This window comes from Scleropages formosus, chromosome 3 (assembly GCF_900964775.1).
Source record: "Scleropages formosus chromosome 3, fSclFor1.1, whole genome shotgun sequence".
Taxonomy (NCBI): domain Eukaryota; kingdom Metazoa; phylum Chordata; class Actinopteri; order Osteoglossiformes; family Osteoglossidae; genus Scleropages; species Scleropages formosus.
Window position 1 is genome coordinate 19,936,416 of NC_041808.1, and position 20,484 is coordinate 19,956,899.

Here is a 20,484-nt window from a genome sequence, read left to right on the forward strand (position 1 = left end):
TGGAGTCATGAACGGACTTGCGATTCAGTTTGTAAGCTAAGGAACCTGTTTATTGAATTAAAGTAGAGGTCAATGTGCAGTTTCCACAAGGCAGACAACGTGCGTGCGTGCGTGCGTGCGTGCGTGCGTGCGTGCGTGCGTGTGTGTGTGTGTACACATGTGCTTCCATCCTCGGCTGTCCCTCCAGATACGTGTCCTATTCTGACCTTCTCTGTCGCCTTGTTGTACCACGAGCCTCCGGAGCTCCGTGTCTTACAGCCGCCCTGCCGCCAGCACAAGGCCTGATTTGTATGTGGGAGACACCCTGGCGCACACTGGAGCTCAGAAAATATAAATACTACCGCAGAATGTTCGGCTGAACTACATTTTTAATCGCGGCGATAAGTTTTATATGCAGCTGGCAGTATTTTATAACACGTCGTTCGGGGGAAAAGAACAGTGTGAGCTTTACTCGAGGAGCTACGCAAAGGATTTTTTTTGATGGCCAGCTTGTCTGACATGTGGGTTATTTATATCTTTACTGTGGCATTTTTTTTTCCCGCCACAGCGGAATGAAAAATGAATGGTAAATATGTTGCGATGATCGTTCGCTTATTCCATGCATGGCTTTCCTGCGGAGTGGTTGCTGTTTGCTTTGGAAACGTGAGAAAGTAACACTCATTTCAGCTCACTGATAATTGAAATGGTGTGAAGCCAGAAACAATACCACGAATCACCGTTCATGCCAATAGCTTTTGAGGGCCTCTTAGGCCAGATGAAGCTCAGGGCCTCCATGTATTGTGACCAGAGGAATGTCATCGGAACGCAATTCTCTCTTCTGGGGATAAAAAAATTGATTGAGTGGGTGATAGCAGTAGTTTGAGGTCCAGCCGTTGGATTCAACTCAAAGGTTGCAGGCTGAAATCCCACCTCTTGCTGTAGTACCGAGAACCAGGTACTTACTCTAGAAATTGCTCTAGTAAAAACTGCCCAGCTGCGTAAGTGGGTAAGTCATTGGGGCGAAAAATGTAAGCTACATTACAATAAATGTACACGATGGACCGCAAGAGAACTTCACACAATTTTTCTTTATTTAGTAAAATAATAGTTGTCTTAAATCTGCAGATAAAAATTTACTGCTGGGGCAGCAGGCGCCACGATTGCTTAGGAGCATTTGCAACGGTTGTCATCTTGTTACTGATCACGGACTCTTATGACCACCACGTACAAGCTATAAACACAACGGAAGGGAGGTGAATCAACGTGGTCCCACCATTTTCCACCCACCGGGCTCGGATTCAAGTCCCATCTCCTGGTGTAGCACCATTGATCAGGGTACTTGCCCTAACTTGGTAGAGTAAGACTTTCCTTGCTCTGTAAGTAGGTAAAGGAGTAACTTAACATTGTAAGTTGCTTTGGAGAAGTGTCAGATGAATGAATAAATGTAAAATATCAAGGCAATCACTTGCCCCAAACACAAAGCTAGGTGCAGCAGAGTTGTGTTATCCCTACATTTTTTGCACATCATGTATCCAGGAAAGAGGAGGCGCTGTGCCTGCCATATCGGTGGTTTCCCTGGCTGTGGAAACTGGAACAGCAAGAAAAGCAACATCAGGGCAAATCAAAACAACTGGAGGAGCACAAACAAGGGTGCGTGCTTAGCGGCATGCAAACCCTACCCACCAGTGACAGCCACGGTGCTTCATGGGAACAGAGCTGTGCTCCAGCGCAGGTAGCAGCGACTGCCTGGTAGCGGTTTTACCCTCTGCTGTTGTTTAAGCACGGGGGCTGAACAAGCAGCTTTGGCTCGTGGTCGATGATTCGCTGGTGCAGAGCTGCCCGAAAGTGGGTACGAGGGGTTGTGCCAACTGGCACCGCTCTCCGCTTTGTGCCGACATGCACAGACACTGCCGCTCCTTGCTTTGACTTTTGATTTTTCTCCACTTTGACATTTATTTTTATTAGTTCTTTGTACAGCGCTATGTCACAGTAACATAGACAGGAAGAAATTGCAGATACATTTCCTTACATAATACACGTCACAGCCTCATAGAGACAGATTCAATAGACTGAGAAACTGCGATAATATAGGCAAAACGTAAAATAAGATCAGGTTACAATATCTCACAGGTGTGATCAAGTAAGTCTAATATGATACTTTCCACAGTCATGTCCCGTCGTTCCAGAATCCCTTCGAATCGTCATGCAGAACACATGTCAATTTTTCAGGCAGAAGGAAATGAAACGGTTTGATCACACGTTTACAGGGGATACTTGAGGTGTGGACCAGTAAAGTACATTTCCTTTCCATTTCTTTAAGGGTAGCCATCCTACATTGCTTTGCTTCATCAAAAAAGGGTTGCAATTTCACAAGAAAATCGATGGGGACAGAAAGCTTCTTGCTAAAGATATTATTTGAATAGGTGAGGAAACGCCATTTCGATGAACTTGTATCTATCACATTCGTAGAATAAAGGTATCAAAGTACCAGGAATTGCCACGCATTTAAAGAACGGATGAGATGTTACTCCAAACATCTTATCAAGATGCACCGGAGTTTGGTAGATTCTGTGAATGAGCTTGAATCATGTATTTTGAAGGGGAAAAAAAAAAACAAAAAAATGGTGCGTGCAATTTTGTGATTTCCTACGTTTCCTAAAATAATAAAAAAATTACAGTAGAGGATTTATTATTTAGAAGCCTCCATGCGTTGGCCTGAATATTTGATGCGGGTTTTGGACTTGGGAGTTCTCTTCAGAGCTCCGTGCCGTTTGTGTGAGGCAGCCGATGAGCTCCACCTTTGAGCATGAGCTTGTTTTTATTCCTTCGATGCTGCTGCAAACATTTCCCAAACAGCGTCGTGCAACATGTGACAGCAGCACGTCGTGCTCAGGTCGAGGAATTAGGAACGGAACCCATCAGCTGGAATTCGAGGCGTCCCGTTGTACCGAATGAATGAATGAACGAAAGGACGAAAACTTTGTTAATCCTGCAGGGAAACTGTTACAGCTGCATATGACAGCTTTATGGCAGGAGAAAAGAAAGTGTCTGAGACAGAAATTATACATGAATGAAATAAACATACATAAATACAAACAAGCAAGCAAGCAATTTTGGGAAAAACGGGGTGAAATAAGGTACTCTGCTGCAGTATTCGGCTACAGTAATGCACAGTGTTTAAAATACGACATGCTACATAAGTCACTTTGTGTAAAAGTATCTCCTAAGCTACTAAATAATACACTGACTGTGTGCAACATCTGCCCTGAGTCCCAGCTCTCCTATGTTTTATGCATGAGTCCATCGTAGAGCCGGCTGCGTCCCGAGCCCGTCCGGGCCCTTGGCGTCCGTCCCCACGCTCTGCTCTCGGAGCTGCAGGATCCCAACCGAGGAGCCACTTGTCTCTGTCGCTCGCTCTGCATTCCTGTGCGCGGTGACTTCCTTCCACGCTTCCCATTTACAGAGAAAATTCACAATGATCAATCCAGCAGTGAAGGAGCCTGGTGGAGCAGGAGCACTGAGTCCATTGTTTCTTTTAATTGGATAACGGTTCTTTTTTATGCCTTTGTGTGCGTGTGTGTGTGTTTTGTTAGCCTTGTGGGAACATTTTTTTTTTTTTTTTTTTTTTTTGTAAAAAGAAACCTTGAAAAATAGACTTTTTTTTTTGTTAAACTTGAGTTAGAAGTGCAAAGACTGTCGTCAACTTTGGCGGTTTTTCAGACCCTTCCCGGGATGGGGTTATCAATCATTTATCAAGGAGAGAGGTAGTGTGAATGTGTGTATGTATTGCATGTTCATACTGATGTAGCTCAGTGGCAAGTCTACATGCCAAAAAAAGGAAGGCATAAATGGCCATTTGCAGCTCATCTCAAGAGTTTTTTGCATTGCTGTGTTAATTCTGGTCTTTTACTGGTTTTACATTTGGTCGTTTTGTCAAAGTGTATCCATATAATTCTCTGCAGATTCTTTTTAGATGGAGAAAAAAATCCACGTTTTCTTTTTGCATCGAAATGGTACGGGGAGAATGCAGAAAACCTGTTAAAAAGCTGTGAAAAAGCCACAGATCTTGTGAAACGGGACATGTCCTTTGTTCAGAAGATAGTTAAGAGTCCAGGAGGAGAGGGAACCAGGACGCAGTGCGATGTAGGAATCGTTCGCACGACTTCACTGTGCTACTTCTGCTCTCCTGTCTTCTTGCTCCTGCTCCTCTTGCTCATCCATGATGCAGCTCATCAGTGGTCCAGCACCTCCGTGGCACTGTTTTAACTGCTCCTCCATGGATATGCTCCTTCAATAGTAGATTTGTAATACGCAGGAATTTCCTTAATGTTTTTCTATGGGAAAAAATTTGTGTGTCAGCAAATCTGTGCACACTTGGAAGTTTTTGGCCCTGTGGGTATTGTGAGATGGTGAAGGATGCATGCACTGATCAGCAAAGAGTTCTCCTGGCCCCAGCGGTGCCACCAACTCCCTCTAGGAAAACATACTGGTTTGGGGGTGTCTTGATACAGTTCATCTGCGCATCGTGTGTGGTCTTGTGGAGGGGAGGGTAAGACCTGACCAGTCTACCTTCCTCGACTATAGCTGTTTATACTTCACCTCAAAGGAAGTATAATCTTCATAAGCAGCACGCTGAGAGTCCGACTTGAAAGTATAACCTTGACGTTTTACCTTAGGCAACATGCAAATTAGTCGTGCTTTTGAAAGAAGCAGTCAGAATACTGTGTTCTATATTTATGTGTTGCGAAATATGCCACGTGCTTGTGAATAAACCACTTAAAACACTTAAAGTAATGCTTGTTGGCTCCTTGGGATGCAGAGCGTGAAGCCAAGAGTTGGGCTGGGCCACAGCAGCAGATGTGGTCTTTGTGGTTCGGCCCAGTCCGCTCGGCTCATTCTTCCCAATGGGAACATAGATGTCATCAAAGCGCTTTGGGTTTGACGCAAGGTACAAGAAGCTGTCCAGCTTCAAGTGTCTCTGTCAGGCATTGCGATGGCACCCAACAGTTGTACAGGCACTCTTTGACTTATGACATATGCAGCTTATGACACCCCGACTTACAAAGCCTGTCCCATTAACCTTATTATATGCTTTCCGAGTCCCGCTGTTTGGTCCCCGTGTCTAAGAACATCCGCTTTATGCCATAACATCTGCTCTGCTGTGAAATAACATCTGCTGGCTGTACTGATTGCCTTCGACTTTCTTTTTATTTGAAATGGCTACCGAGTGAAAAAATTTGTGTTCTGGTGGTGCTGAAAAGAAAAAGCAAAAATCAGTACATCTACACATGGAACTGAAAGTAATAGTGCAACATGAAAATCTAACAATTATATATTAGCATTAACGTGAATGTGTGAAAATAGTGTTATAACATTTGTCTTAAACAATATTGCATTCGGGCATGTTAAGGGTTTATATATCCTTACTATTCACGTCATACAAATGGATTTTGACGGGGTCAAGCTGACACTTTTTTCTGAAGCATCACAGAGGGCACAGCTGGTAGCGTAGTGGTTAGAACTGCTGCCTTTGGCTCTAAAAGTCACAGATTTGATCATGACCTTGAGCAATGTATTGACCCTGAATTACTCTAGTAAAATTAACCAGTTGTGTAAATAATTATAAGTTGCTTTGGAGAAATGTGTCAGGTAAATGTTAAGAGGCTTACAGTGATTTATAGAGCAAGGTAATTTTAACCGTAGTAGTTGAAGGTAGATACTTTGCTCAAGGGTACTACAGCAGGAGGTGGGATTCAAACGTGGCTCCTTTGACACTATGCCACCTGCTGCGCCCATTGCTGGTGCAGTGTTCTCTTCATCAATTTAATGAAATTTTACACGTTTGTCTAATTTGCGACCCTTAATAAAACAGTGAAGTTAGTAGCTGGTGTGAAGTTCATCTATTTTTTGTGGCCTTTTTTGTCGTGTTTTTTCCTGCCTGTGTGGGTGGCACCCTGGCAGAGGAGCTCCACAAATCACAGAGTAGTTAGATCAGAAATCCACCTCTCAGGCTTTTGACATCAGTGCTGCTGATCAATGAATCAATAAGATGAGCAGGGAATGCAGGAACTGCCGCCTAAGGAGCTGGACATAAGATCAAATTGTTGTGGATTTCTGTCCTTACAGTGAGACATCTGTTGTGCATATAAAGGAAGCAATAACCTGATTATGTTTATTTATGAAGGCAGTGGGGGGGTGTGTGTCAGTCCTGGCCACTGCAGTCACAGCCCTGCGGCTTTTACAGAGCACAGAAGTACACTTTATAGAACACACCAATTGCCTGCTGAAGGACAGATTAGATGTGGCCAGCTTGTCCTCTGCTCCTCTGAATGTATTGATTGATGCAGTCGTTTGCCTTGAAGCCAATTGTTGACACAATTTGTAATTCTGTCTTCAGTATACTACGCTGCTGTAAAACTTTACTACAATAGTACTTCGAAGTGGAATTTGAAAATATCTATCAATGACTGAATCCTCTTTGCAGGGTCGTGATAAAATTACAGTGTAAAATATTTGTTATTTAAAGAAACTAATAATTATACTAATACTTAAATGAATAACTAATGATTATGCTAATAGTAAACTAATTAGGGGGCACAGTGGTGCAGTGGGTTGGACCAGGTCCTGCTCTCCAGGGGGTCTGGGGTTCGAGTCCTGCTTGGGGTGCCTTGTGACAGACTGGTGTCCTGTCCTGTCCTGGGCGTGTCCCCTCCTCCTCCAGCCTTACACCCTGTGTTGCTGGGTTAGGCTCCGGCTCCCCGTGACCCTGTATGGGACAAGCGGTTCAGAAAGCATGAGAGAGTAAACTTATTATAACTAATAAATTAATTATTAATAAGGGACAGCTGGTAGAATAGTAGTTAGAGCTACTGCCTTTGCACCCAAAGGTCACAGGTTCAAATCTCACCTCCAGCTGTAGTAGTTGTGAGCAAGGTACTTACCCTAAAACTGCTCCGGTAAAATTACTCAGCTCTATAAATGAGTAAACACAGGTATGCACCGCTTTACGACGTTTTGGGTAGCGACTGACCGCATATACGACGACGGCGGGCCCATAAAAAAAAAAAAATGGACTGAAAAAAAAGCGTCATCGTAACGCGATGCATCGCTCACATCATGTTTTAAGCGTGTTTTGTAAACAAAACAACTGTGCTGCTAGACGTATGAAAGTATATACGATTTATGTATAATATTGCGGCGCGCAGCACCTTGGGTTTGGATGGGGCAACGAAGGACGCAGAGGCAGCGTTCATCTCGAACGTTTTATTGAACACCAGCACACAGGGAAATAATGCTCTCGGTCCAAGGACCCCGTTTCCTGCAGAACCTGCAGAACCTGCAGAACCTGCAGAACCTGCAGAACCTGCAGAACCTGCAGAACTAGTCAGCCTCCCCAGCCTGCTTAGCAACCCCAGGCTCTCCCTCCACACACCCGTAGACACATTCACCCCATCATTTTCCCTAGAAGTGTCCCCAGCGGTTGCACACTTACAGTCCACATTTTTCCCCATAATGCAACTATTTACATTTACCAAGTTTCCTGCCCCAAAACAGTAACACGGGTCATTACAGTATATAATACACGACAACGATATTAAACAATTACACTGCTTTTCATTCATGTAGCTGTTGCTTTTCTCCAAAGCAACATACAGTTACAGGTATGCGCCACTTAACGACGGGGTTACCTTCTGTGAAACCAGTCGCAGTTCGACTTTGTCGTTGAGAGTACACACTAAAATGACAATAAAAACTGCTGTACAGTAAATACATTAAGCAGTAGTTGTTTTTAATGGAATTTCTTATTTATTTTCAGTTGAAGAGTGAGAGTATCTGACTGCTGGCGCCAAAAGCAGTCATACTGCGTAGAAAGAGAGTAGGTGTGCCCTGATTTAGCTTAACTTTATAATTATTACAGCTGTATTACTGGTAAAGTGCTGGGCGGCAGGTGGCATGGGAACAGGTTTGAGCTGTTGCCTCTTAGTTGAGAGAACCGAGTTCAAATCGCCCCTCCTGCTGCTGCACCTATGAGAAAGGTACTTACCCTGAACGATACAGTACATATTACCCAGCCGTTCGCATGGAGAAATCATTGTCAATAGCTTAGTATGCAAACATGGTTAGTTGTTTCGGAGAAAAATCACAGATAATCATACAATTAGATGTATAAATATTTGACCTTGGCCTTTTCCTTTTCCCTCTGGTGCAATAAGGTACTCCCGTGCTCCCCGTGTCCTGGAGGTGCCCAGCCCCCCCCATGCCCCAACTAATAATATGCTGAGGGGTTATCTGGAGCTCTGCAGCTGGGCAGTTATCAGCCCATAAACACTGCAGACTGCAGCCTGGGATCGGTGGGGAGCGGGAAATGCGCCAGGCGGGTCAGAGGCAGGTGAAGGGTGGGATTACAGAATCTGTGGTTTGACATTTATCGTGAGCAAAGCACCTTAGCAAAAGTTTGATCCGTATTGTTTTCTTCTGTCTTAACACGTCTACTGTACCATTCAGTAGTTCTGTCTTCTGTTCCGCTGGCCCTTGCCGCTGTATTTGTGCGTGAATTGGAAAGACCCCATTGTCGCAGGGGGGACTGGCATCTCATCTGATGCCCTGTGCCCTGCTGATGCCTGGCACCGTATCACGCTGGACTTCACGGTCGGCGCCTCCGCCGCTGGAGCCGGCCATGGGCCAGGCCCCCTTTGCCGGAGACGGAATAGGCGCTGGATTAGTGTCGCATGCTGCTTGTCACCACGCTCCAGTGCGTTTCCTCATTACGGCGAGCGATCTAGGTGTCTGTGCAGGGCTGCACACCTTTTACTTTCACAGAGACAGCAGTACCAAAAGATAAACATCTTTTCTCTGCACTGGGTCCTGCAAATTTTTTAAGGTGCAACATTTTTCCATTTATGTGTTCATTTATGGGGTGCGGTGGCGCAGTGGGTTGGACCCCGGTCCTGCTCTCCGCTAGGTCTGGGGTTCGAGTCCTGCTTGGGGTGCCTTGAGATGGACTGGTGTCCCGTCCTGGGTGTGTCCCCTTCCCCTCTGGCCTTATGCCCTACGTTACTGGTTAGGCTCTGGTTCCCCGTGACCCTGTATGGGACAAGTGGTTCTGAAAGTGTGTGTGTGTGTATTTTCATTTATTTTCATTGCATTTTCTTCATGTGTCTGTTACAGAGCCCAGTCACACCTCCATTCACATTTCCAGGTCTTACTTGGCAGTAAAGTGCACCGAACAAGAGTGAGGAACCGGCCTTGTGTCGCGTTCATGAGAGACCGTGATCGGTAACAGGATGACAAATGTTGCAGATCTTTACGGGGTAAATCAGTGCATAATCGGCATTAAATAAGAATTTGCGAAGACAGCATATTTTTTTATTTTCAGTGAGTAATTTAAAATTCGTTTTATTTTTAATGTGGCTCAAAGTTAGAAGTGTTTTTCTATTCATTATAGCTGGACCTAAGATCTTTACAGAACCTACTCAGTCAATGAATCCTGGTAAATTTCTGTTTACATTTTCGAGTTGTTGTACAGATAATAAAGCAAACTGAAAGCAGCCAGGTGCTAAGGAATGCTGCACATATTACATGCTAATAGAAGATAATTTAAAAAAAAAAGTCCTGTAATGGACTAGCATCCCGTTAACAGTGTACCCAGCCCCTCATTCTGTGTTTCCAGGATAGGCTCTGGAGCACAGCGACCCTGCATAACATGAGCCGTTGATGAAAATGAAATATATAAGGAAAAGTTTTGCAGCAAATTTTTAATTTATTATAGTGTTCTCTGAGGTTTTTACATAACCATACCGGTGAATACATTGAGGCTCATTTGTATTCAGGTTTTGTTGATCGTGATGTAGAAACTTCGTAAACTAAGTAAGCTTGTAAGTTGAGGAACCAGTTTATTTACACACACGCACACATTGTCTGAACCGCTTGTCTCATACGGGGTTACGGGGAGCCAGAGCCTAGCCTGGCAACTTGGGGCGTAAGGCTGCAGGGGGACGGGACACACCCAGGACGGGACGCCAGTCCGTCGCAAGGCACCCCAAGCGGGACTCGAACCCCAGACCTACCGGAGAGCGGGACCAGGTTCAACCCACTGCGCCATCGCACCCCCCCTCTCCAGTGTGTTTATCTTTTCCAAAATAATTTTAATGTTATATAAATGTTTTGTACTTTTTTCTGTCATAATATATTTACATGTCTTGTCATGTTCCAAACTAGTTGTAGCATCATCCAACATGCATTCTGCCAAAAAAAAGAATACAGTGGCAGCCTCTGTAAGCAGATTGTATTGTTGTTTAAACTGCTCGGGTTATCTTTTTTCCTTTTTATCGGGAACAGACCAGTGAAGAATGTGCTGGTGCGGGGGCTTCAACCACTTGTTGGGACTTTTGTGTTGCATGGCAACCGTTTCCTTACAGGCTGTAGCGCTGTGTGTCGAGGAAGTCCATCCCCCCGTCTAAACACCTGCAAAGGACACAGCGCTCGACTGTTGGGCAGAAGGCATTCAGGGAGCAGTTCTCTCCATCATCACGAGCCTACCCTGCAAGTGCAGGTTGTGAGGCAGGGTACACACCCCTGGATGTGATGCCGCTACATCACAGTATAACGCTTTTGTTGTTTTCGTCACCTTGAAACGGGATTAAAATTAACATTTGTTTTGAATTACTGAAAATAATTACATGACATCTCCACGATCTCGTATTCAGGGCTGTTGATAATTCATCATATAAGGATGGGCAGCGTTTGTTGGCTTAGGGCCTCTTTCAGCTTTATAGCAAGTAACTCTTTGTAAGACACTCAGTTTTAACTTTTTTATGAAGTGTGCTGGTGTGTGGATGTCACTGAGGACTCGCAGAACAGCGGCTCACGCTCTAATCCCTCAAGTCCTAACACGCGTTTTGTTCAAGCAGAAACAAAGAGCTGTTATCCAGGTCCTTCGGCAGGTCAAGTGTGTGCGTGCGGTAAAGAAGGAAAGAAAGGTTAGGGGATTACACCGGTTGGCTGCCGGAGTGTACGCTGACCCATGGTGCGCAAGTTCTCACGTTTGCCAACGCTAACCAAGGCAGGGTAAAGTGTTGTGTTGTCAGCCCTCTTTCCGGCTGGAGGACCAGGGAACGGTAAAACACAGCTTGCAGCAGTGGCTGTTTGTGGAGCCCAGATTAGGGAGGGTTGAAAAATGGCTCTGAGCATCAAGCTTGGCTGGGCCCCATCATTCAAGGGCGCATGAGCAGGCAAGCGCATTAGCAGAAATGGCCGGCGGGTTGAGCCGTTTCTTGTCAGCCTCGCGGCTAATCCAGTGAGTCATAAATCAGCAGATGCTGTGAAGGAGACCTGTCTCGACCTCTAGAAGTTTCTTCTCCACCTGTGTGCCTCCTTATGAGCGTGTGTGTGAGGGCGTGTGCGTGATGGGGCAGCAGATGGCGTGGTGGTTGCAGCTGCTGCCTCGAAGGTGACACTGGAAGTCCACAAGTTGCTTACTTTCTCATGATAGCAGTTTTAATAATTGGATAAATTATTAAATTATTAATAATTAAATTAATAATGGGGGGGTGCGGTGGCGCAGTGGGTTGGACCTCGTCCTGCTCTCCGGTGGGTCTGGGGTTCAAGTCCCGCTTGGGGTGCCTTGCGATGGACAGGCGTCCCGTCCTGGGTGTGTCCCCTCCCCCTCCAGCCTTACGCCCCGTGTTGCCGGGTTGGGCTCCGGTTCCCCGTGACCCCGTCTGGGACAGGCAGTTCAGATGGTGTGTGTGTGTGTGTAATTTAATAATTAAATTTCAAAGTATGTTTCTGTGATAAGTGTCACCTAAATAAATAAATGCAAATATGTTGTGATGTGGCACTGAACCACTGCGCGCTGTTTTGTTGTTGAAAAATGACTTCTGGTTTCAAAAGCTGTTGCTTCATTATCATACCAGTTTCCATCCATTGGTCCAGTTTCAATAACCACTTGTCCTGAGCAGAGTCACGGTGAACTGGAGCCTATCCAGAAGCATGAGGCACAAGGCTGAGGGGTACACCCTGGATGGGATGCCAGCCCATCACAGGGTGGTCACGCTCTCTGAAACGCACGCACACACATGCACACACTCGCACAGTGGGAAATTTAGAGTCACCAGTTCACCTGAATCGCTGGAGGATAAAGGAGCAGTCACTGGGAGGGCATGCAAACTCCACACAGGCCGAGCGGGAATCGCACCCACGTTCTCTTACACCATCCAGGCTCTGTAATGCAGCAGCGGTACTTGCTGAGCCACCTTCCCACCCTTTTCACAGTTTGTCACCTTAAAAACCTATTTTGTTACCCATTTTGTTCTCCTGTTTTTTATTGATTGTAACAGTCAGGTTACTCCTGTTGTGGAACCATTTTCTGCCCGCATCTGACATGTGCAGGCATGTTGGCTCTGTGTTTTACCTTACTAGTTTTCTGGTGACCGCCCCCTCCACTAATGCACTATGTCACCGGCCACTGTCGTCCCACTGTCACCACGGTAATTACTTTGCAAGCTTGACTGCCTTCCCTATTAAAGCCACCAGACTCCCTGGCGCTTGCAAATTATTCCATCGATCCTGCTTTGTTTAGATTTTTTTTTTTTTTTCCTCTGAGATCCACAAAATAATGTGGGGTTGCGGTGCTGGCGCTCAAAGACGTGGAGCATATGATCATATGGGCAGACCCATTCAAGCCTGTGGGTCAGAGAGCGTAGATCGTGGCCCGAGGCCAGGCATGGAGTGTATGCTGACCAGCGTGCCTCCATGGCCAGGCCCCGTCCATAACTGGGTCATTCACTGAGACATCGGCGAGTAAACTGACTGTGTGTGTATTGTGCCTGTGTGTTTATGACTCAGCCTTGGCCTCCGGTGCTGGGCGTCTGGGCACCTCCTCTGATTCATTACAAGTGTTTAACGAAAGCTCGCGTGAAGCTTCGGACGCTGCGCGGTCATGAAGGACGGGCTGTCCTCAGCAGTCCTCCGGCTGCATGGGGCAGCAGCATCATTACTGCAGTACATTTACCTTTATTTATTTAGTTGATGGGGGGGGCACGGTGGTGCGGAGGGTTGGCCCGGGTCCTGCTCTCCGGTGGGTCTAGGGTTCGAATCTCGCTCGGGGTGCCGTGCGACGGACAGCTCTGACCACTCCGTCACCTACTGCTTCCGTAGGCCACGCTGCTGCTGGTCTCGCACATTTTCCAGCTTCTTGATGTTGTGTGATAACGCAGTTCCATCTGTAAATGAAATGTGGCGCAATTTCCATTTCTGTCCATCTGTCGTGTCCTTTCGCTCGAGAAGAGTTCATCAGAATCTTTTTGTGAATGCTAATAATGTAAATACACATGAAACATTTCCTGTAGCCGAGATTGCATTGCTGTGTTCTTTACTGTGTCGACTCACACTCCGTAATCATTCTAACTTCATCATCGTGCTGACTTTCTGCGGAAACATTTGTAGGGAGTGCTTTTCAAAATTCATTCTCTCTAAGTTGACTTGGACAGCTGTAACAATAGGAGATAGCTGCAAATTGGGGGACGGGGGTAATGGCGCTTCACATTTGGAATTTCACATTTTGCTACTGATGTTTCCGAAATTTGATGTGACGGGGGAGGAAATTAAAGCCTAGTTGTCATTCCTGAGACACCATAATTTGTAGAACGAGACACATGGCCATTGCTCATGTGTTACCCTCGGACGGCGTTCCTAGTTCTGCTTGGTTTCTCAGCTGCTTAATCACTGCATCTGGTCCCATGGTCCCATTGGTGGAGGAGATGCGTGGGAATGAGGCCGATCAGTTCCAAAGGACTGCATTGCCTCGTACCCTGCGATGGAGTGGTGTCCAGTCCAGAGCGAACCCTACGTAGCCTATTGCTCTATGTTTCCGGGGCCAGTAGGCTCCGGTCCGCCATGACCATCACTTGGAAAGTGCTTTTCAATAATGAATGAACTAATGTGTTGCAGCACCACTATATATTTCTACGTGTCCACTGACCCTCCCACCCCATGAGGCAGTGGCTCAGCTGATCCTCTGTGATAAAGTGAATGTTAGATGAATGTTGGAACTGTGGAAAAGCTGCTGGTAAACGAATGAGGTAAATGTGTGGCCCCTCTTCCATCTGAGCTGTGATCATTGCGCAGCATGGCTCCGAAAGGTCTTCAGGCCTGCGTCATTACAGTCCCTTATGTTTGTGATCAGGCTGAAAACAAGATGTGAAATAGCTTGAACATCCTTAAGTAGGACTCCAATTTCAGCTGTTCCATTTAGGAGAAAATTATGTCCGTTGAAGACAAAGTCCTCCCCGTAAGTCCAAATTTGTGTGTGTGTGTGTGTGTGTGTGTGTGTGTGTGTGTGTGTAAATACTGTATGTTAGTCCCCCGATCTCCAGCGCTGAAGCTTCTGAGTTAAAGATCTCTGGGAGAGAAGATGCATGTGGCGAAGGTCAAGGGCAGCATGCAGACAAAAAGCCACACTGTACTTGTTAACTTTCAAAAGTTTTCTCAAGTGCCAGATTAACTGAAAACTGCCTTGAAGGTCTGGAGAACGATCGTGTTTAATCGCCCTTCCTTTAAAGATCTTTTACACAGACTATGTGAATGGAAGTAATTTTCTTTTCAAGACTCACAATAATGTGCCGAGAAGATTAGATTTTGGGATGTCAAGGCTAACAAGAGCGAGAGCGGGGCCACCGCTGTCAGTTAGCTTGACGAGAGCAATGGCTAACCACTCTTTCCGTCTTGCTCTGCGTCCTTAGGGTCGCCCTAAACTTCCATCTTGTGGCGGTGTCTTCATTAAGGTTGCTCTTGTAGCCTTTTAAAGAATGTAGTGTTCTGTGATGGAAGCCTTTCAGTGGAACAGCTTGGTGCAGCGACGCTATGCACAGGTAGCTGTGAATGGAATCACACTGAATGACCTTGGCCAGTTTGTCAGACTAGAATATAAATAAGCCACCCAAGAGTTTTCCATCCTGTACATGATGAAATTTGTGCTTTATGCCGGTAAGACAGTCGTCCAAAGCACTAGCTACCTGAAAACAGGGAGACGGCTGGCAAGAATTAATTTGGCACTTTATGTTTCCTTTCTGCGAAGAGTCCAAAACAGCACAATTGCTCTTTGGCTGGGAAGGATATGAAAACTGCAGATTAAATTTGGTGTCATTTTCACTGTAGCCTCGGTGGATCGAAGACTTGTTGTTTAGATTCACTGTTTGATTTTGAATGGTCTGTTGTTTGGGTCAGTTCGGTCAAGGATGTAAGACTTAGGGTGTTATGCAACTTTTTTTCGCTGCTTCTAAGATCAGCCATTTTTTTTGTTGTTGAAGTTAGCATATATAAACTCGCTTCTCCGATTTTTACCTTCCCCGGTGACGGCAGATCGTACCGTGGAGGTCCCCTCTCCACGTGTTTATCCCACGGGGCCCGTTGGCTGAGCCAGGCAGCGGGCCCCATGTCCCCGCAGTGGTGGATGGCTGCCGTCGTGATTCTTCACCAGTATGTAGGTCACGTTCACCGTTGGCGCTCAGATCCTGCGAGAGGCCGCTCTAAGCAGGCTCCAGACTGGGCTATGGGTTCGAGGGCTGACCTACTTCGGCACTGTGGAGCTTGCCTCAAGCTGGACTAATGGAGGGGATCCGCCGACTCACGTTTAATTATGCAGAGAGCACCCTGTCTTAGCGTTTATACCCTCTCAGCGCTAAAGCTGCTTTATCTCCCCAAGCAGGGAGCCGTTTTGCCTGCCATCGCATACGCATGCGCATACGCAGACTCGCTGACACGTGCTAGTTTTCACATGTTGTCTTGATATGTACTTGCCAGTGTATGCTCCTGTTCAACACTAATCATTGCACACTAAATTATTCTGCCTCATTTTGTTTCACGGCTTGCTCGGAGTATCGTGTCGAACCGAGAACGATCCGTCACGTGACTGGGCTCCTAACCCATTGATTATTCTAATCATCAAAAAATGCCAGTATAGTTTTTCAAGCACTGAATTAATGGGTTTTCATACATTCAGAAGTACAACAGTTTTTTGAAATCAATCCAGAATAAGTAAGTTAAAACCTTATGCATGTATCTGTGCGTAACAAATCTGCTGAGAGCACTGTATATTTTTTCAGACGCCAGCGTTTGCATGGACTACGTTTCCCATGTGTAAACAGCTCTCGGCAGCCCTGGTTCAACCGAGCAGCCATCATGAGAAGGTCGAGAACACTCCGCCTTTGACCAAATGATCCTGTGCTTATCAGAGGAAGCACAGGCGGACAAAGCCTTATCTCGCATGTCCACCTTGTTTGTGACACAGCGAGTCCTCAACTTCAACAGCTACCCCTTGCAGCTCTGCCGTTACGTGAGGAATGAGATGAACTGGTCAGTGCCTCTGTTTCTGACTAAGGCTGACTTTTCTGGTGACTTTGGCAGCTCCCTGTGTTGCCCCATGTGTCCCTGCCCAAGATTCTCTTCTCCTCAGCATTAATGTTCCATGAGCCTGGGAGCCCTGAGCTTTCAAAGTGATGCAAGAAGGTGGCTATTTTTCTGACAGGAGTCTCATGCAATTATAAATGGCAGTAGCTTTGAGGCTAAGTGCCCTTTACACTGGTAAATTTGCTAATACTCTTCCCCGAGCGTTGTCCTTTGTGAAGAAGCATCCCTATTTCCTTTTTCTGCACCGGTTCAAACCGAGTTGATCGTCATTCAAATTCAAGGTCAGGACAGGAGTGAGAAGGCAGTGGTAAGCATGGACTGGTGTTTACAAGAGGATGCAGTCAGCGTGCCGCTAGGCCATTTGCCCGACTCTCCTTGATGGAGTCAGCCCTGCTCTTGATGCAGCCAAACATTTGTTTTCTCCGTGTGTTTTTCATGGCTGTAGTTGTACCCTGTGCAGAGAAACAAGGTTAATTTACACCTTGGAATTTAATTTTAATTCTTCATCCAAAGCGACTTGGAGACTTAGCTTGCAGGATTGAACTTTTCACCAAATGCTTTACACCAGCTGTTCAAGGTATCCCACTTCAAGGCTGAATATGCTTTCGTACACTTGGGATGTAAACCAGCTCTTTGTCCGCTTCATTACTCACTTCCATCTCTGTTGCCTGGAGCGACGCTTCTGTACTGTTACTACTGTACTAATGGGCTGCTTGGTGGAGCAGTGGCTAGTGCTGGTACCTCCCAGCTCCTGGGCTGTAGGTTTAGATGCAAGATCAAGTCATGTGTGGTCTGTCTGAATTGGTGACTCTAGATAGCCCATAATGTGTGTGTGCGTGTGTGTGCGTGCGTGTGCTGGTCTGCTGTATAAATGTGTGAATGATCGTAGGGTAGTTCATTGCAGTGTATCTAAGACCGTAAATTATCTTGGATAAAGGACAAATACTAGTTACAATTATTGTGTGTTGCTTTGGAGATAAGCATCTGCTAAATGAATAAATCTGAATATAATAAGCTAATGGTGTCAACGGTAGCCTTGAGCACTGCAACGGGGTGGCACTTTCAGTCATGTGATCTTTGTCGTCACTGTGCCTTCTCATTCGTAGCTATGACACGGTGCCCTGACATTCAGCGCTTAAGGCTGAATGTGGTGGAATTTCAAGGTCACTGTTCTCTTTTAACTGAACGATGCACGTCTTCAGTCCAGGCATCAAAACAACCTTGAAGACTGGTCTTGGCAATCAGAAAAGAGAAGGGAGTTTGGCACGATGGGAGCACCATCATTTGAAAGACATCCCACTGCATTCATGTGGAACGGCAGTCATGCTGAAACAGAGGAACAGCAGGCCGTGCAATATTCCAGCTTGAAATACCACGTCAGACTTAGGGTTTCTCATTCTTCAGAAGTCTTTCAAATATTTTAAACCCTAGACAATGAACTTGACCATTCATTTCAGTTAGTGAGCTCAATTTTCTTATGTGACCTTAACCTGAACTTGGGTTTTTGAGGTAAGTGTGCATGTGTGTGTATCGTGGGGGCAGTGTTGGCGTTGTATGGGTTTTGAAGACAGTTGTTAGGCCTATTGATGGATCCCACTGCCGCCAGCGCTATCTTCCCATCAGTCACTCCCTGTGCCCCCTCTCCTCCCCTCTCTGTGTTGTTACTCTTTGAGAATACACTCTCTTCTTTTGAGCCTCCAATCTCCAGAAGTGATGGAGGGCCTTTGTCTCGCTCAGTTGCTTGGTTGGCATTTATTTAGTCTGGCTGGCCTCCTTTTTGTCATCAGCTGAAAAGAGGAAGAAGAACAGCAGAAATGTGTGTATTTCACCTGGACCAAGAGAAAAGGAAAAACAAGGCCAGTCCGAGAGAGCATTGTACCGGAGGCCGTCCAACACATGGTAATAAAACGCCAACCAAATTACAGGAGCTTGTCATACACATGGCTCCAGAAACACTGTAGCATAGCTCCCAGGCAATGCATTGTCTTTCACCACCAGGCTGGAGGAAATATTAGTTTTTGCTCTTGGAAAGGGATGTAAATGCTGTTGCAGTGCATTCATGTTGAAAGGATGCTTCAGACAAACAAAGTGCTGGAAGGTCCATAGGCTGTACTTGGACTAGAGTACTACCAATTTAAATTTATTCATTCAGCAGATGCTCCTGTGCAAAGGGATGTGCAATGATTGCATTAAACTTATTTGCAGTTATCTACCTGTTTATACAGCAGAGCAATATAACACACACACCCTACTGCCAGTTTTGAGTCATCAGTCCACCTGAAAATACATGTCTTTGGACTGTGGAGAGAACATGCAAATTCCATCCAGACTGAGCCAGACTCAAATCACATCTCAGGTGCTGTGAAGCATCAGCACTACCCATTGAGCCAAGCATGTTCTGTCAAGCCCAGCTTTATGCAGCTCTTGCATTTGTCTCTCAAGGGTACTACAGAAATAGATGAGATTCGAACTGGCAACCTTTACATCTGTAGGCGGCAGCACAAACCACTACACTTACCAGCTGTGTGTAAATCAGGTAGTACACAGCTTCTTCCAGCTTATGTGAATCTGTCAAAATGACAGCATCCTCTCATTGCTTATGTATAGAGCTTTGCTCCTTGGTTTATTGGCACCCTGCACGCCTCGCCAGAATCCAGCCGAGCGACGCAGAACAAAGCGATATAACTGTGACGCCCCACGAGGGCAATAATCGTCCACAGTCTTGTTTGCCTAGATGGAGTGTTCATTTGACACCTTCAGATCTTGAACCTACATCATTATTATTGTGAAATGTGGTCAGTAGTTGTTGTTGTTGTTGTCACTGGCTCTAGTGTGGACATTTGCTTGTGCTGACTTGTCGTAGGTTCTGAACAGGGTGTTTTGCTGGAGGAAGGTGGGATGAATGGTGCTGCTGGTCTATTCTTGGCAGTTTGAATAAGTGCAGTATGTGCAAAATGGGGTGGTTTATTGGAGGAAACCACCCTGAAATGATTTGGTGATGCCCCCCAGCTTAAAGAAAAGGGACCTACTGCAATGGGTTCTTTGCACAAACATCGGACAATACCGATGTCGGAGAGCTTCAAATACAATTAGAACCAAACAACAGACAGAAAGCTTTCGTTTTGGGCAGTTGTATCGTTACAGAAATACTGCAGCAGCTTTCTGTCAGTCATTTCTGATGAATATGTTTCTGCAGTAGTGGAGTTATTTATTTGCTTAGCTGAAGCTGCAAACTGAAGACATTTATCATGTAAACACCTGCCTCGGCCAATGAGGTTAATCTGTTCTGTGAAATCACCTCATTAGGCAAATTCTCATTATTCTGAAATTGCCTTACCGTTTTTTTTCTTATGGAAAAATACAACTGATTCCCTGATGAAAAATGTCATCTAAAATGAAAATAAAAAAAAATGTTGAATTCTCTCACTTATCCAATATTTTTAAAAGTGTTACCATGAATTCTGCAGGAGAATAATATTTATATTAATAATTATATTAATATATTCATACTAATTTCTGAAAGACGGCGTTGAATCTGTTTTAGTTGTAAGGTTTACTATGATTGGTTGAGTCCGCGTGTGACGGGATGCTAGAATTATATACCATTGTTAGTAGTCTGTATGCCTTGTAGTGTGAAACATAGTGGAAGACAATGAATAAAATACTTTTTGTGTACGCAAAACACCGTGCAGTTATACTAAGAAATAAGCCTGTTGGTACGTTTCCATAAACCACGGTTGTGGTTTTTCATTGTACTGGACCCCATTACATAAGGGAGGGGTATACTTTTATTTGTCTAGCTGATGCTTTTCACCAAAGCAAATTGCAGTACAAAGCTACTTTACAGAAAATTATTTACCATTTACGCTGTTCGGTAGTTTTTACTGTATCAATTTCGGATAAATACCTTGTTTAAGGGAACAGCAGCAGGAGATGGGATTTGAACCTGGGTCCTTCAAGAGGCCCCAGAAAACACTCGGGAAATCTGCTCAGACATTTCCCACACCACGTCAGCAGTGATGTATTCAATGAGTAGCCAAAGACTTGGATGTGCCGAACCGGACTCTAAACAGCTGGCCCACAGAACCCAGGCCTGAT

General features: G+C 45.5%; 1 protein-coding gene across 4 annotated transcripts in view; it reads left to right on the plus strand.

The window, feature by feature from the left end:
• tnika (TRAF2 and NCK interacting kinase a) overlaps positions 1–20,484 on the plus strand; it is an 84,504-nt gene that overhangs the window by 15,572 nt on the left and 48,448 nt on the right. The window lies entirely within an intron of this gene.